The sequence below is a fragment of the Gossypium hirsutum genome, chromosome D04 (genome assembly GCF_007990345.1).
Source record: "Gossypium hirsutum isolate 1008001.06 chromosome D04, Gossypium_hirsutum_v2.1, whole genome shotgun sequence".
In the NCBI taxonomy this organism is placed as follows: domain Eukaryota; kingdom Viridiplantae; phylum Streptophyta; class Magnoliopsida; order Malvales; family Malvaceae; genus Gossypium; species Gossypium hirsutum.
The window spans coordinates 20,126,380-20,145,595 of record NC_053440.1 but is presented as its reverse complement, the minus strand read 5'-3'; the positions used below and the strand labels follow the sequence as shown (position 1 = coordinate 20,145,595).

The 19,216-nt window shown below is 35.7% G+C and overlaps 1 non-coding gene across 1 annotated transcript; it reads right to left on the bottom strand.

Annotated features, from left to right (window-relative positions):
• Positions 1-17,983: 17,983 nt before the first annotated feature.
• On the bottom strand, positions 17,984-18,090 carry LOC121216677 (small nucleolar RNA R71). Its single transcript, XR_005912856.1, has one exon. It is a non-coding gene; the product is annotated as a small nucleolar RNA R71 (small nucleolar RNA).
• Positions 18,091-19,216: the final 1,126 nt, after the last annotated feature.

Here is a 19,216-nt window from a genome sequence, read left to right as displayed (position 1 = left end):
TTCAATGTACTCCGGCCTATTCCGAGTGTTCAATTGAAAACCGTGTTTTTCAACAGTTTACCACCTTTCCCAACTTAACCACATTTTTAGGATCTTCGTCAATTAATTATTTTATGTTCAATTAAATCTCAACAAATATTAAATAATATCAAAACAATGCTTTAATTCACATGTTTACTTACCTCGGTGCAAAATATCGTAATTTTGCAATTTACTCCACTATCTTCTCTTTTCCCCGTTTGAGGTAGTCTTCTCGTCTTTCTTGATCTATAATAGCAAATTTAACTCATTTAATGTTCAAATTTATTAAAATAGTCCTCCACCCAACTTTTTGAAAAATTACAATTTTGCCCCCAAACTTTTGCATATTTACACTTTTATCCCTAAGCTCGGAAATTAAACTTCATCTCTTATTCTTATGTTTTATGACATGCTGAACATTTTTACCTTCTATGGAAACATCAAATTCTCACTCTAACACACTTTTGAACATTAATTATTTTTACCGATTATGTCAATTTACCCGTTTTCGTTTAAAATCACTTAGCAAAAGTTGTTTAACATAATTTATAACTTCACATTCTACCATAAAACAACAAAATAAACACATTTCACCTATGGGTATTTTTCCAAATATGAACCCTAACATGAATTATTGATAAAATAAGCTAAACTGAGCTACTAGGATTTCAAAAATGCGAAGAACATTAAAAACGGAGCTAGGATGCACTTACTATGAGCTTGAGAAAGTGAAGAAACACTAGCTATGGAGTCCTTCTAAATTTGGCAGAAAGCTATGGGGAAGATGATGATTTTTGCCATCTTTTTCCCTTTTTATTCTTTTTATTTCTAAATGACTAAAATGCCCCCATTTAAAAAAATCTATTCCACCCATTTCTTAAGTCTATTTTGTCCATCAATTAACTAATGGTCTAATTACCATATAAGGACCCCAAATTTATAATTTCATAACAATTAGACACTTATAACATGTAGAACTCAACTTTTGCAGTATTTACAATTTAGTCCTTTTGACTAAATTAAGTGCCCAAACATCGAAATTTTTGAACGAAATTTTCATGAAATTTTTATGTGAAATTGTAGACCATAAAAATATAATAATAATCATATTTTCCCTCGTCAGATTTGTGGTCCCGAAACTACATTTTCGACTAGGCCCAGAATCGGGCTGTTACATAGTCAAATCAGATATCATATCAAAACAAATAACAAAATACGAATGTCACACACGCTTTACAAAAATAGTCATGCTTTCAAAACTTACCTATACATATATTATACATATAACTTATATACCGAACGTAACAACATATATACCTCATTTTGGTTCTTTTTTAAGCAAAATAGACCCATGAAGTGTTTAGTTAAAAATTATAGATTAAATTAGCCCTAAATGAAAACCTTAAAAAATGGGCCACACGCCTGTATGGTTTCACTTGACCCAAATGACTAGCCTACACGGCCTACCTAATTTGCCCGTGTAATCGCACAGGCCCGTGTGCCCCACACGACCTACCTAATTTTGCCATGTAATCCCACATGCCCATGTGGCCCCACATGGTTGTGTGGTACACACAGTCTGCCACACGGCCTACCATGCGTGTGACAACCCTAAAGTGACCCTAGTCGGAAAGCGGTCTCGGGACCGCTAGACCGAGTCACCAAATTATTTGAATGTGATAATTATTGCCTAAAATATGTGAATATAAATGTGTGAAAGTTTTAAGCTTCGATTTAGTTAATTGCATGTGAATTTAGTTGATAGGACTTATGTGAGAAAATTTAGAAATGTGCTAGGCATATGCAAGTGGCCTAATAGTGCATGTAATCAAAGGGGTGGACTTGCATGTCAATTTCCCCCTATTTAAGTACTAGTGGCCGGCCATGACAAGGGATGATGGGCAAAACATGTTGTGTTAATGGAAAAATAAAATAAGAAGCATGGGAAAACATGTCATGAAACATGTTGTGTTAATGGAAAAATAAAATAAGAAGCATGGGCAAAACATGTTGTGTTAATGGAAAAATAAAATAAGAAGCATGGGCAAAACATGTCATGAAACATGTTGTGTTAATGGAAAAATAAAATAAGAAGCATGGGCAAAACATGTTGTGTTAATGGAAAAATAAAATAAGAAGCATGGGCAAAACATGTCATGAAACATGTTGTGTTAATGGAAGAATAAAATAAGAAGCATGGGCAATAAACTAATAAGAAATTGAAGGAAGAAAACAAAGAGAAAAAAATGTGTTCATCATTCTCATGCATGACAAAAAAAAAGAAGAGAAAGGCTCTCATGTTGTTCTTGGCCGAATAGGAGAAAGAAAAAGAAGGAAAAAGAGCTTTGAGGAAATCGGCTATGGTGGTTTGATAGACTAAGGTATGTTTGATGATGTTCCATGAGATGCATGCATGTTTTAGTAGTTAGCTTGAGTTCTAAATAGCCCATGGTTCAAATCTTTACTATGTCATGGAGATGATATTCGGCCAAGGTGGATTGGTGTTGATATCATTTGCATGCTAAAAGTGAAGCTTTGTAATGGTGCATGTGATGGTGGATTGATGATTCTTGAATCTTCTTTTTAGCATTTTTGAGTGAGACATTAAGTTCTTTGTTTAACCATGACCAAAAATTGAAATGGTATGGTGTTGTGATGCAATCGGCCCCAACATAGACATGTATGTTCGGCCACATGAATAAGTACATAAGTTATGTGTATATTCGGCCATAAGCTAGCAAAATGAGACTTTAATGAGTTAAATTTGTTTGAATTAAGCTCAAGAGCAAAGGGGAACTAAATCCGATAAAGGGAAGGAAAAAGTGGTCGAATAGTCGCCGAAATCGTTCGACAACATCCGAGGTAAGTTTTAAGTGATTAAACGTTGAGTAAATTCAATTATAATAGGACATGATGAGTTGATTTAATAAGATATGATGTGGCCATGATATGTTCTAAGTTCAAATGGTAAGTTCTTAAGTGTTTGAGCTTGGGAATTTAAGGGTAATTTGAAATAGTCTGCTTAGGACAGCAGCAGTAACGTGACTTTAGAAAATCACCATAAATTTATTGATTTGAATTAGAGGCTGAATGAGACATGAAATTAAAGCTTAATGAGTCTAGTTTCTTATAAAAGAAACCGTGTAAGCAAAGGAATTTCCGATAATGAGATACTTAAAGTTGTGTGAGACAGCGCAGAATGACACTGTAATCCTCTGTTCTGTATTTAGAAAATCATTATAAATTGTACAAAAATGGTTATAAGATAAAATTTATATGCTTAGACTCCTTAATGATTATAGTTTCAAATGAAATCAAATACAACACATTTTGAATTCTGTAAAATGAGAAATTTGATTCGTAGTGAAGAGTGGTCAGATTAGTCAAACAGTGAAACATGGGAAACTTTAAGAAAAATCTGGTATTGATTGGCCAAACCTAAAATTCTGGAAATTTTATGGATGGAAGATATACGAGTCTATATTCAGGAAAAATTAACGGAAAGTGATTTTGAGTTTTGTAGCTCCAGTTATAAATAATTTAGTGACTATTGCTTAGGAAAAACAGCTTGTGCTGAATTTGAGATTGTGTTGTAAACCTTGATAAACTTGTTTTAGTTGCTCATAAGCTATTGATTAAACCCATACGTGAATTCTAAATTGTGATATTGGAAAATAATAGATGTAGATTCAGCCAAGATAGTGTGTATACGTGAAAGTATATGTGGTATGTGAAGTATATTTGGATAATTGTGATGTGAATACATGAAAATCTATATTTTGATTTAGGATTCTATGTGATGGATGTGAACATGCATATATGAGATAAGGCCTAATGGCTGATGTGATGAATGTGAAAGTGTATATATGTGATAAGGCCTAATGGCCGATGTGATGAATGTGAAAGTGTATATATGTGATAAGGCCTAATGGCCGATGTGATGAATGTGAAAGTGTATATATGTGACAGGGCCGAGTGGCCAACGTGATGGATGTGAAAGTGTATAAATGTGATAAGTCCCGAAGGGCATTTGTGTCAGTACTATATCCGGGTTAAAACCCCGCAGGCTTTATGCGAGAATATTATCACTGATTAATGTCCGTAAGCTTCGTGCTCGTACTATATCCGAGCTCTAAAGACCCGATGACTACGTGTGAGGATTTTGTCCGGGTAAGACCCGATAACTTCGTGTGGAGATTATGTCCGGGTAAGACTTCGTAATAAGAATTGCTTATAAATATATTCAATGCGAAAGGTTAAACAGGTATGTACTCCAAGTTTATATGTGAGCTTGATTTGCACTAAATCATAAGGTAGTTATGTGATGCATACGAGAGCAATCTATGAGACTATTCCTATGATTATGTGACATCGGATCAGTGTGAGAGGTTATGTGAAATCATACGATATATCTATGTCACATGAGCTCACTTTTATCTGAAAGTTTATCTGCCTATTGTATATGATGAGATGTGCATATTCGGTAAAGGGATGGTATGCCCGAAGGAAGAGTGAAATAAAAAATACGAACAACTATGTTAAAATTTGATTGTTATCTGTTGACACTGCTTAAAACTTACTAAGCATTAAATGCTTACTCCGTTCTTTGAATCTCTGTTTTATAGATTTTGGTTCGTCAGCTATCGGACTCGGGATTTTTGGAAGTTGAAGTCTCCCACACTATCAAAGCCCCCTTTTGGTACAATTTTGGTTGAACTTTGAAACGGCATGTATAGGACTACCCTTTTGTTGTTGGTCATGTACCCTTCGGTTTTGTGTAAATTTGGATAGCCATGCGAAAATGGCTTAAATATACTTTGATCATAGCATTATAATCGTTTTGTATGTTGTCCGTCGAGAGGTATGGAAATGTTGGTAACGGTTAGCCATGGGAAGGGTTATTCTTGATCACTTTTGGAATATGTATGACAAACTCTAGTTGATCCATGGAGGATCATGAAATAGGTAAAGTTTACCTTAAAAAAAAAACAGATGCTGGCAGCAGCAGTGATGTGGATGTGAAAAATCACTAAAAATAGTAGGAATGGAATTAAATAGTGAATAAATTATGTAAGCGAACCTTGATGAATCTATTTTCATAGGAAAGTAACGAAACGATCATATGGACAGTATGTTAAGAGATATTCAGGTTCTCGTGAGACAGGGCCAGAACGGTTTCTGGATTCCCTGTTCCGACTTTGGAAATTCATTATAAATTAACCAGAGATAATTAGGATTCATGCCATATATGTATAGATTCCTCTCTGAGTCTAGTTTCTATAGAAACAAACGGTATCAGTATTGAAACTCTATGCAGGGAGATATCCAAATCGTAATGCATGAAGGTCAGTGTAGTCGCACCCTGTAACAGGGGAGAATTTAACGAATAAACTGTACTAATTGGCCCGACCAAAAATTCTAGAAAAAAATATGTAGATGGGAATATGAGTCTAGTTTCAGGGAAAAATTACGAAACTGATTTTCGAGTTGTGAAACTCAAGATATGATTTTTAAGGTGACAGTGACGCAGTTAGCCAACTGCCTGGAAATTTTTAAAATGGGCTGCGATAGTAAGCCAATTTAGTCTGTGAACCCCTCGTGTTCGACTCCGGCAACGGTCTCGGGTACGGGGTGTTACAATTTTATTGGTATCAGAGCTACGGTTTAGTCGATTCTAGGACTACCGTAAGACGTTTGGGTCTAGCTATACATGCCATTATGTGAATATTTGATAGTGTTGTGATTTCTGACAATTAAAAATGTGTTTATTTATTGTAATGAATTCCGATCCCGATCGAGCTGTAGCAGATGGTATTGAGAGGACTGAGACATGCTTATGATGTGTCAATATTGAGAAGGGTATAACATAAGTAAGTTCTTGAGTAATAGAGCTTAAATTATGATTTGATTAGATCATGTTTTAAGCAAATCAAAATCATGCTCTTTGTGTGTGGCTATTGAGCCGAAATTGCAAGAGTGATAAGTGTCTTGTGTTTGAGTTTTGCTAATGAAAATGAAATACGAATGTGTCATGATTTATTGTTAAATGTGCATGGTTATTCGAATGATGTCCGGGCTAAGTCCCGAAGGCTTTGTGCTAAGTGACCATATCCGGACTAAGATCCGAAGGCATTTGTGCGAGTTACTAATTCCGGGCTAAGCCCGAAGGCATTGGTGCGAGTTACTAAATCCGGGTTAAGTCCCGAAGGCATTTGTGCGAGTTACTATAACCGGGCTAAGTCCCGAAGAGCATTCATGCTAGTGATGTATCCGGGCTAAGTTCCGAAGAGCATTCGTGCTAGTGATGTATCCGGGCTAAGTCCTGAAGAGCATTCATGCTAGTGATGTGACAGCCCAAAGTTGACCCTAGTCGGGAAGTGGTTTCGGGACTGCTAAACCGAGTCACCGAAATGTTTGAATGTGATACTTATTGTCTAGAATATGTAATTATGAATGTGTGAAAATTTCAAGCTTCAATTTGGTTGATTTCATGTGAATTTAGTCACTAGGACTTATGTGAGAAAATTCAAAAATGTGATAGGTCAATGTGTGAGGACCTATTAGTGCATGTGGACAAAGGGGGGACTTGCATGTCAAATTTCCCCCCCTAATGAGTAGTGGCCGGCCATGACAAAGAATGATGGGCAAAACATGTCATGAAACATGTTTTGTTAGTGGAAGAATAAAATAAGAAGTATGGGTAATAAAGAAATGGAAAACAAAAGAAAAAAAAAATGTGTGTGTAGTGTTTGTTCCCCCCCATTGCCGTGAGCTCAAGAGAAGAAAGGAGAAAAGTTTGTGTTCATCCTTTCTCACCTCCATTTTAGCCTAAATTAGAAAGAAAAACAAAGAAAAAAATTTCTCATCCTTTGGTTCATCCTTGGCCAAAAATTTTAAGGAGGAAAGAAGAAGAAAGGTGAAGAGATTCGGCCATGCATGTAGCTAGGCCAAGGTATGTTTGATGATGTTCCATGAGATGCATGCATGTTTTAGTTGTTAGCTTGAGTTCTACCTAGCCCATGGTCTAAATCTTGCTATGTGATGGAAATGGCACTTGACCATGGATGCATCATTCTTGGTTGGTGTTTGATGTTGTGGTGATGAGGCATGAGGATGAGTTAAGATTCGGCCTAGGTGGAGGTTGTGTTAATGCCATTGCATGCGAAATATGAAGCTTGTTAATGATGCATGTGATGATGGCTTGATGATTCTTGAACCTCTTTTTTAGCATTTTTGTGTGAGCACATATGTGCATTGGTTGCTAAAGGGAGAAGAATCGGCTAGCAAGATGTGTGCTAAGGCCGAATTTAACTTTGCATGTTGATGAGCAATGCATGTGTTAAATCGATGAAAAGGGGGAGGATGCTTTACTAGTGTGTATATGTGTGTATTAAGTGTTGAAATCGACCCCAAAAATGGACATGCATATTCGGCCAAGGGGAAAGAAATTAGCTAATATGTTGTGTTGATGCATGATTTTTGCATGTATGAGACTTTAATGTCTAATGTATGAATATGGGCTAAGTGCCTTGTGTTCATCTTTTGATGCCTAAATGATGAAATCAATTTATTTGTTTGATTAAGCTCAAGAGCAAAGGGGAAATAAATCCGATAAAGGGAAGGAAAAAGTGGTCGAATAGTTAGCGGGATCGTTCGACAACACCCGAGGTAAGTTCTTGAGTAAGAGAGCTTAAATTTCGATGTGATTAAATCATGCTCTATGTGTGGCTATTGAGCCGAATGTACAAGGACAATATGTGCCTTGTGTTTGAATTTCGTAAACGAAAATGAAATATGAATGTGCCATGAATTATTGTTAGATGTGCATGATTAATTGAATGCTGTCCGGGCTAAGTCCCGAAGGCTTTGTGCTAAGTGAATATATCCGGACTAAGATCCGAAGGCCTTTGTGCGAGATACTAAATCCGGGTTAAGTCCCGAAGGCATTCGTGCGAGTTGTTAAATCCGGGTTAAGTCCCGAAGGCATTCGTGCGAGTTGTTAAATCCGGGTTAAGTCCCGAAGGCATTGTGTGAGTTACTAAAACCGGGCTATGTCCCGAAGGCATTTGAACGAGGAGCTATATCCGGTTAAATCCCGAAGGTACGTGATTTGGTAACGAATGAGCTTGCTGTAAAATTCCAGCGAATACTCGAAAAACATCCCAATATGGGGATATGTTACGTATGTGTTAAATATTAATTGAGCCCTTACAAATAAATGTTCGCTCAGTTGATAAACGAGCTACCGGCCTTCGGCCAAGTTAGTTTATTGTGTATGTACATAAGGGTTGTTAATGTTGTGAAGCAAGTTTGATATCGGTAAATTGCGTATTATGAAATATTCCGTTTAGCTAAATGTGTGCTATTATTTGTGCATGCTGGAATTCCTTGCTCAAACTTACTAAGCATAAATTGCTTACTCGTTACATTGCTCCTCTGTTTTATAGATTTTTGGTTCTCCAGCTATCGGACTCGGGATCTTGAAGTCGAAGTCGCCCACACTATCAAAGGCTCTTTTGGGTACTATTTTGGTTGAATTTTGATATGGCATGTATAGGAATACCCATCGTTGTCTTTCGAGTACTTTATGAAATGTATAAGTGTACAGCCATGCGAAAATGGCTTGTAGAAGTGGAGTATGGCATTAGACCATGCGTATTTATGAATGTATAGATGGTTTCATGATGTAACTATAGTTGGAATGGAAGTGTTGAGCAAATGACCAGCCACTAGAATGGCTAAGTATGATCATATGTGGGCTTATGTATGACAAGGCCCTAGTTGGTCCATGAAACCCCAAATTAGGTAAGGTTTACTTTGAACACAGAAGCTGATAGCAGCAGTGGTGTGGATTGGAAAAATCACAAGAATTCGTAGGAGTGGAATTAAATAGTGAATAAATTATGTAATCGAACCTTTATGAATCTACTTTCATATGGAAGTAACGAAACAATCATAGGAACAGTACAGTAAGATATATTCGGGTTCTTGTGGAACAGGGCCAGAACAGTTTCTGGATTCCCTGTTCCGACTTTGGAAATTCACTATAAGTTGACCAGAGATAATTAGGGGTCATACCATATATGTATGGATTCCTCTCTGAGTCTAGTTTCCATAGAAACAAACGGCATCAGTATTGAAGCTCTGTGCAGAGAGATATCCAAGTCGTAATGGGAAAAGGTCAGTGTAGTCGACCCCTGTAACATGGGAGACTTTGACTAATAAACTGTACTAATTGGCCCAACCAAAAATTCTAGAAAAAAATACATAGGTGGGGACATGAGTCTAGTTTCAGGGAAAAATCACAAAACTGATTTTCGAGTTGTGAAACTCAAGATATGATTTTTGAAGCGGCTAGTACTCAGACTGGGCAGTGTCTGGAAAAATTTTTCAAAGTTTGTTAACATCTCGTGTCCGACTCCGGTGTCGGTCTCGGGTTCGGGGTGTTACAAGTGATGTATCCGGGCTAAGTTCCGAAGAGCATTCGTGCTAGTGATATATCCGTGCTAAACCCCGAAGAAAATTCGTGCTGGTGTTATATCCGGGCTAGGTCCCGAAGAGCAATCATGCTGGTGACGTGTATTCGGGCCTTCGTGCCCAGTAGGCTTCGTGCCGGTAATTTGAGCAAAGTTTAAGTATTCATTACTATACGAATTCAAATTTAAATGAGATGATATGTTTAAAAGTGTACATACATGATGTTTATAGACTTGGTTAAGTCATTTTAATGTGTAATAACGAATGAATAAGAGCACTATGTGTGTGAATGATTAGAGGCATTGTGTGTGTGCGAATTCCTTTAATTGAGCACTATGAGTGCGAGATCGGTCAGTGGGCACTAAGTGTGTGAAGTGGAATTCATGTAAGACCTTGTCTGGGACGAAGGCATTGATTGAGATAGTGTGAAAGACCATGTCTGGGACATGGCATCGGCTCGATATGTGAGCATATGAAAGACCATATCTAGGATATGGCATTGTAAGAGCTATATGTGCTTAATGAGTATCCGTAATGATTTCGAATGATTCAATGGGTATCGTTAACAGTGATTAAATGTGCTAAATGAATTCAATGTTCAGGTATGTGGAAGTTGATTTTCTTTTGGAAATGAGTTAAGTTGAATATTGAGATGTGATAAAGTTATAAAGGATATTTATTGGGATGTTTGAGTATATGTGTACTTTCGGTTAGGTTACAGCTTATACATGAATGAAAATGTGGGTTACAAATATGTGGGTTGATGATGTGAATTATACATGTTAATATGTGCTTAATATGTGTTTGAAATGCATTTGTGAATTAAATTAAGTGATTATTGCTTATGAAATCAATAATGAATTACAATTGCTATCGATGAGCTAATGTTTATATGAATATAATTCAATAAGAGGACGTTATCCTAAACTACGCATCGGTAGAAATTTTCGGGGATGAAAATCCCTAAAGGGGGAAGAGTTGTGACACCCCTAAAGTGACCCTAGTCGGAAAGCGGTCTCGGGACCGCTAGACCGAGTCACCAAATTATTTGAATGTGATAATTATTGCCTAAAATATGTGAATATAAATGTGTGAAAGTTTTAAGCTTCGATTTAGTTAATTGCATGTGAATTTAGTTGATAGGACTTATGTGAGAAAATTTAGAAATGTGCTAGGCATATGCAAGTGGCCTAATAGTGCATGTAATCAAAGGGGTGGACTTGCATGTCAATTTCCCCCCATTTAAGTACTAGTGGCCGGCCATGACAAGGGATGATGGGCAAAACATGTTGTGTTAATGGAAAAATAAAATAAGAAGCATGGGCAAAACATGTCATGAAACATGTTGTGTTAATGGAAAAATAAAATAAGAAGCATGGGCAAAACATGTTGTGTTAATGGAAAAATAAAATAAGAAGCATGGGCAAAACATGTCATGAAACATGTTGTGTTAATGGAAGAATAAAATAAGAAGCATGGGCAATAAACTAATAAGAAATTGAAGGAAAAAAACAAAGAGAAAAAAATGTGTTCATCATTCTCATGCATGACAAAAAAAAAAGAAGAGAAAGGCTCTCATGTTGTTCTTGGCCGAATAGGAGAAAGAAAAAGAAGGAAAAAGAGCTTTGAGGAAATCGGCTATGGTGGTTTGATAGACTAAGGTATGTTTGATGATGTTCCATGAGATGCATGCATGTTTTAGTAGTTAGCTTGAGTTCTAAATAGCCCATGGTTCAAATCTTTACTATGTCATGCAGATGATATTCGGCCAAGGTGGATTGGTGTTGTAATCATTTGCATGCTAAAAGTGAAGCTTTGTAATGGTTCATGTGATGGTGGATTGATGATTCTTGAATCTTCTTTTTAGCATTTTTGAGTGAGACATTAAGTTCTTTGTTTAACCATGACCAAAAATTGAAATGGTATGGTGTTGTGATGCAATCGGCCCCCACATAGACATGTATGTTCGGCCACATGAATAAGTACATAAGTTATGTGTATATTCGGCCATAAGCTAGCAAAATGAGACTTTAATGAGTTAAATTTGTTTGAATTAAGCTCAAGAGCAAAGGGGAACTAAATCCGATAAAGGGAAGGAAAAAGTGGTCGAATAGCCGCCGAAATCGTTCGACAACATCCGAGGTAAGTTTTAAGTGATTAAACATTGAGTAAATTCAATTATAATAGGAAATGATGAGTTGATTTAATAAGATATGATGTGGCCATGATATGTTCTAAGTTCAAATGGTAAGTTCTTAAGTGTTTGAGCTTGGGAATTTAAGGGTAATTTGAAATAGTCTGCTTAGGACAGCAGCAGTAACGTGACTTTAGAAAATCACCATAAATTTATGGATTTGAATTAGAGGCTGAATGAGACATGAAATTAAACCTTAATGAGTCTAGTTTCTTATAAAAGAAACCGTGTAAGCAAAGGAATTTCCGATAATGAGATACTTAAAGTTGTGTGAGACAGCGCAGAATGACACTGTAATCCTCTGTTCTGTATTTAGAAAATCATTATAAATTGTACAAAAGTGTATATATGTGATAAGGTCTAATGGCCGATGTGATGAATGTGAAAGTGTATATATGTGATAAGGCCTAATGGCCGATGTGATGAATGTGAAAGTGTATATATGTGACAGGGCCGAGTGGCCAACGTGATGGATGTGAAAGTGTATAAATGTGATAAGTCCCGAAGGGCATTTGTGTCAGTACTATATTCGGGTTAAAACCCCGCAGGCTTTATGCAAGAATATTATCACTGATTAATGTCCGTAAGCTTCGTGCTCGTACTATATCCGAGCTCTAAAGACCCGATGACTACGTGTGGGGATTTTGTCCGGGTAAGACCCGATAACTTCGTGTGGAGATTATGTCCGGGTAAGACTTCGTAATAAGAATTGCTTATAAATATATTCAATGCGAAAGGTTAAACAGGTATGTACTCCAAGTTTATATGTGAGCTTGATTTGCACTAAATCATAAGGTAGTTATGTGATGCATACGAGAGCAATCTATGAGACTATTCCTATGATTATGTGACATCGGATCAGTGTGAGAGGTTATGTGAAATCATACGATATATCTATGTCACATGAGCTCACTTTTATCTGAAAGTTTATCTGCCTATTGTATATGATGAGATGTGCATATTCGGTAAAGGGATGGTATGCCCGAAGGAAGAGTGAAATAAAAAATACGAACAACTATGTTATAATTTGATTGTTATCTGTTGACACTGCTTCAAACTTACTAAGCATTAAATGCTTACTCCGTTCTTTGAATCTCTGTTTTATAGATTTTGGTTCATCAGCTATCGGACTCGGGATTTTTGGAAGTCGAAGTCTCCCACACTATCAAAGCCCCCTTTTGGTACAATTTTGGTTGAACTTTGAAATGGCATGTATAGGACTACCCTTTTGTTGTTGGTCATGTACCCTTCGGTTTTGTGTAAATTTGGATAGCCATGCGAAAATGGCTTAAATATACTTTGATCATAGCATTATAATCGTTTTGTATGTTGTCCGTCGAGAGGTATGGAAATGTTGGTAACGGTTAGCCATGGGAAGGGTTATTCTTGATCACTTTTGGAATATGTATGACAAACTCTAGTTGATCCATGGAGGATCATGAAATAGGTAAAGTTTACCTTAAAAAAAAAAACAGATGCTAGCAGCAGCAGTGATGTGGATGTGAAAAATCACTAAAAATAGTAGGAATGGAATTAAATAGTGAATAAATTATGTAAGCGAACCTTGATGAATCTATTTTCATAGGAAAGTAACGAAACGATCATATGGACAGTATGTTAAGAGATATTCAGGTTCTCGTGAGACAGGGCCAGAACGGTTTCTGGATTCCCTGTTCCGAATTTGGAAATTCATTATAAATTAACCAGAGATAATTAGGAGTCATGCCATATATGTATAGATTCCTCTCTGAGTCTAGTTTCTATAGAAACAAACGGAATTAGTATTGAAACTCTGTGCAGGGAGATATCCAAATCGTAATGCATGAAGGTCAGTGTAGTCGCACCCTGTAACAGGGGAGAATTTAACGAATAAACTGTACTAATTGGCCCGACCAAAAATTCTAGAAAAAAATATGTAGATGGGCATATGAGTCTAGTTTCAGGGAAAAATTACGAAACTTATTTTCGAGTTGTGAAACTCAAGATATGATTTTTAAAGTGACAGTGACGCAGTTAGCCAACTGCCTGGAAATTTTTAAAATGGACTGCGATAGTAAGCGAATTTAGTCTGTGAACCCCTCGTGTCCGAATCCGGCAACGGTCTCGGGTACGGGGTGTTACAATGCGGCTGTGTGACAAAGAATGGTTTCAAATTTCTTGGGGAGTTTTTTTCCAAATTTTCCAGTTTTATTCACGGGGGTTTCAGGTTAGAAATACACACCTGATTGTTTTCCGGTGCTGACTCAAAAGCAACACTACCAAATCTCATTACGACACCAAAAGAATTCATTAAAGCCAAAATATCAAGTAATCTAATATAATTTCAAGGAACTCAAAACATTCATTCGGCTAAAATCGCTAGAAAAATCAACCCTTACCTAGAAAGCAATTACTAAGGTACTCAATTTGTCGGAAGAGATTTATATAGCTCGAGATCCTCCCCTAACAGAAATCCCCAAAAGAAATCATCAAAGCGCAATCGAACCAACAAGAATTCCTCGAATAAAACCTTACCAAAAGAACATCTTTTTTTTACTAATAACAATAATGATAAAGAATGTAACAGCCCGTTTTTCAGTGGTGTCAAAAATAGTGGTTTTGGGGTCACCAAATTTGACGAGTAAGTTCGTAAATATTATCATTTAATATTTACAAGTCAAACATGGTTTTAAAAAGGTTTTTATATAATGATTAATGTTATATAAGCGAGTTATTAAGTTCGAGTGGTATGACCTTAAGGTCAAATTGTTTAGGAAAATGAGGTACCGGGACCTCATTTCTATAAACCAAGCCATAAATATTTTTATAAATATTTACGGAGTATCATTAAAGTGGTATTAAATTTTTGTTGAAAATTTTTAACGTTTCGATAGTTAATTAATTAAAAAGGACTAAATTGTAAAAGATGTAAAATTTTGATCACTATTTGATTTGAGTGATTAAATGGTTAATTGAATAAAGGAAAAGAGACTTAAATGGTAATTATACCATTCAAGAGGTTAGTGAAAAAATATGGACATGACTTTGGTGTTTTATTTATTTATTACCCAAGGGTAAAATGGTAATTTGATAATTAATGAAAATAAATAAAACCAAAATATTTTATCATCAAATTAATGTCTTATTCACCGATTTTGAATGGAGAAAAACTCCATGAAAGACCTTGAAGCTTCGGCTTACCTTGTGATGTATGTAAGTCCGTTTTAGCCCTGTTTTCAATAATTTTTATGTTTTTGAGATCGTTGCAACTAGGTCTAGCTAGCTCGTGTCTTAGATTTTGAAACTGTTAAAGATTGTGAATGTTGCCATTGATGAATCTAGTGATTTTTGATATTAAATGATGAATTTGAAATATTAGTTGGTATTTAAAAATATTTTGTTAAGTGATTTTTGATGAATTTTCTGATTAGGTACTAAATTGTTAAAATAGCAAAAGTACAAGGATTTGATGTGAAATTATTGAAATAATGTGCTGTATTGGATTCCATGAGTATTTTTCTAGGCTCAATTTTTGGTAAAAATGGTTAATTTCCATGTTTTAGGCTCATAGACTAAATTGAATAAAAGTAAAATTTAGGGGTAATTTTGTAAAAAAGTCAAAAATGACTATATTGCATAAAATACATTATTTTATTGTTTAAATTAATAGATTGAATGGATTATTAATTTAGATCAAGATCGGGTGAAAAATCGAAGAGAATAGAAAATTACCAAAAATGCCCCTGTACTTTGACATATCTGCACTTTAGCCAGGTAAGTTTATATGAACTATAAACACTGAAATGTGAGTTAAATTGGCTGTTTGATGTGTTATTGTAAATAGAAAAATATATAAGATTTTTCCTATATAATTCATCTTCTTTTTACTTAAAATTGTTGTTAAAACCAAGTAATTGTTTAATAAGTTAATGAAATATGTGAAAATATGAAATTAGGACAGAAATTATTAAAATGTGATTTTATATTTTATTATATAGTTTTCATGCATAAAATGATATATTTTATATTAATTTGAGCATATTATATTTTTTAAGCTATGAAGTGGGCCATGCATGATTAAATTAAATAATAAAATATAATGTTATATTTTAATAATTCATTTTAGATATTTTGTTAATAAAAATTGGGTTTAATTAAGTAAATTGATTAATTAAAGTTGTTAAATTAATTTATTGGTCCTCTAAACTATTTGCTATCTTTGACATGTCTAAGGATTTTCTTCTAATTGCAAAACCATCCAAGTGGGGACCAAGTCAACCCAATTTTTGGCTGCACATGGCTGATTATAAACCAACTTTTGGTTTACTTATACAAGATCCTCGAAGAATTGAAGAAATTAGAGATTTACCTAAAGATTTGCACTTGACCGAGTCTCAGTCCTGAATTGTTGTCGCATCCAAACTGACCAAAAATCAAGGAAAAGTCAGATTGATTTGCTTGATGTACGGTCGGCCAACCATGGGAGATTTTTCAAAGGATGAACACCCCTATTTATAAATAAGACCCTCTCATTCATTCATCCATCATCCCTTACTTCTCATCATTCTCTCCTCTCTCAATTCCATCAACTCTCTTAGCTCCGACGCCTATCACCATCCTTGCATAAAGGATTTCAAAAAAGTAGCCTCTTAAAGAGCCCTTGTTCGACCATGTTGGAGAGCCATTAAAGAAGGAGCGGAGTGAAGGAGACTCGTTAGTTAGAGTCTAGGGTGACAGCCACTCTGAATTGGGTTTAATCTTTCTCTTCATTAATTTAATTTAAAGATGTTTGCTATGAGTTCTTTACTCTTGTTTACAAAAATGATAGCTTAATTTTATTTAAGCTAGGATGATTATTTTAATTAAATAATATTTATTTGATTCATGTTTATAATGTTTGTGCCTCAATCGATCATATTTTCAATTAAAATCAAGTCTGTATTTCGTTCATACGTGATTGAAATGCACCTGAATTTGCTGAGCGATCCTAACCAGACGACGGCTAATGGACGCATAATTGAAATGTGCATACTCAATTTAGATCCTAACCCGATTAAATTGTAGGTTGCATAACAACCCTAACCAAGCTCTGTTATCTACATAGTTTTCAGATTTGTGTGATTAAATTGTTTCAAAACTAACACGTCCCTGTTACCTCACATGAATGCTAAGAAACCCTTAGCAAAAAAGTATCAGTAAAATGCGTATTTACTAAGTAAAGGATTCCGAAAGGACATAATTTGGTAAACTCATGAAAGATCGAGTTGCCATGGAATTTTTTTCTGAATATTATTAAGCATGATGATAATAAATTGAGTTTAATTAAAGAAATTGTCCTAGTTTATTGACGTTATAATTGTTGCAAATTGTGTTTAATTTTGCTAAAATCTACTTCATTCAGACAGTCTGCATACTTAGGAAAACTTGCATTAGGGATCATTGCATTTAATTTAATTTAGACACCATTTCTCAACTATATTGTGTTTTACTTTTTTCAAATTGTTAATATAATTTTACAAGTTAAGTGACTTAGCACAAGCACAATCCCTATGGAGACGATAACTCGATACTTATTACTTGATAACGACTGTGTACACTTTCACAAACCCGAGCGTTACAAGTTTTTGGCGCCGTTGCTGGGGATTGTCAACTATTACGATAGTCATTTTTTTCGTGAAATTACTTTTTTTTCAATTTGATTTATTTTTAACATTACTAACATATTCTTTTTAATTTTTGTGAATTTATTCTCAGGTGTTTATGAGCATAGATTGAATTATCGATTTACTCCCTGTAGACCCTAAAATTGAGCGAACTTTCAGACAAAGAAGACGTGAACGAACAGCTCAAAGACAAGTCGAGATGGACCTTGGAAATCAGAATCAAGACCAAGGTAATGAAGCCGATTATGTACGAAATCCCATCCTCATTGCCGATGATAGGGATCGATGCATCAGACAATATGCTGTGCCACTTTTCAGTGAGTTAAACCCAGGAATTAGAAGGACAGATATTGAGGCAACCCAGTTTGAATTGAAACTAGTGATGTTTCAAATGCTACAAACGGTGGGCCAATTTAGTGGTATGCCCACAAAAGAACCACATCTCGACATTCAATTGTTTATGAAAGTGAGTGATTCATTCAAGATAGTCTGTGTGACTGAAGACGCACTGAGGTTTAAGTTGTTTCCGTACTCATTGCGAGATCGAGCACGAGCATGGCTCAATTCATTGGCACCAAGTTGCATATCTACATGACAAGGATTAGCAGAGAGATTTTTGGTTAAGCATTTTAAACCTAGCAAAAATGCTAAGTTGAGGAACGAGATCACAACTTTCCAGCAACTAGATGACGAGTCTTTGTATGAGGCTTGGGAGTGATTCAAGGAGTTACTTCGTAAATGTCCTCATCATGGGATTCCTCATTGTATCCAGTTGAAGATATTCTATAATGGTCTCAATGCACATACAAGATTGATGGTAGATGCTTCCGCGAATGGTGCAATTTTGTCTAAGTCTTATAATGAGGTTTATGAGATCATCGAGAGGATCGCTAGTAATAACTATTAATGGCCAACAAGTCAAACAGCTTCAGGAAGACGAGTAGCCAAAGTTCATGAAGTTGACTCTCTCACTTCATTATCAGCTCAGTTATCGTCTATTTCCTCTATGTTAAAACCGTTAACCGCTAATAGTACTAATAATTTTGTAGCTCAGCCAACAAGTCCGTTTGAAGTAGTTTCCTGTGTGTACTATGGGGAAAGTCGTACTTTTGAGAATTGTCCATCAAATCCCGAGTAAGTGTACTATGTTGGGAACCAATATCAAAATAGGAGTGAACAAGGACTCTAGTCCAACTTCTACAATCCTTCATGGCGTAATTATCCTAACTTTTCTTGGAGCAACCAATGAAATGGACCAAACCACAACTCATTGCAGAAAAGACCCAACAGTTTCAAGGGTTTAATCAGCAAGCTCCAAAACCACCTCAAGATGAGGTATCTAACAGTTTGGAGAACTTGTTGAAAGCGTACATAGCAAAGAATGACACTTTGATCCAAAGCCAAGCAGTAACACTGAAAAATTTGGAAAACCAAATGGGTCAGTTAGCTACGGAGCTTCGTAATAGACCGCAAGGAACCTTGCCGAGCGATACTGAGAATCCAAGAAATTTGGGTAAATAACATATCAAGGCAGTGGCATTGCGCAGTGGAAAGACTCTGGAACCCCGATTGATTGATGTCGAAGATGAGCATGTTGAAAAGGAGGAAAGTTAACCAATTGTTGAATTTCCTACACCAAAGGAATCAGAATCTGCAAAGTCTGACAAGGTAAACCCTGACTTAGTGAATTCAGATATTTTAACATCTTCTTTGGATGTAGATTTACCTACTCAAAAAAGTTGTCCAGTTCAACCGAAAGTTCCATCACCACTATATCCGCAAAGATTGCAGCAACACAAGTAGAAACAAGAGGTTTAATTCAAGAAGTTTTTGGTTGTTCTAAAGTATTTACACATCAACATTCCGTTAGTGGAGGCTTTAG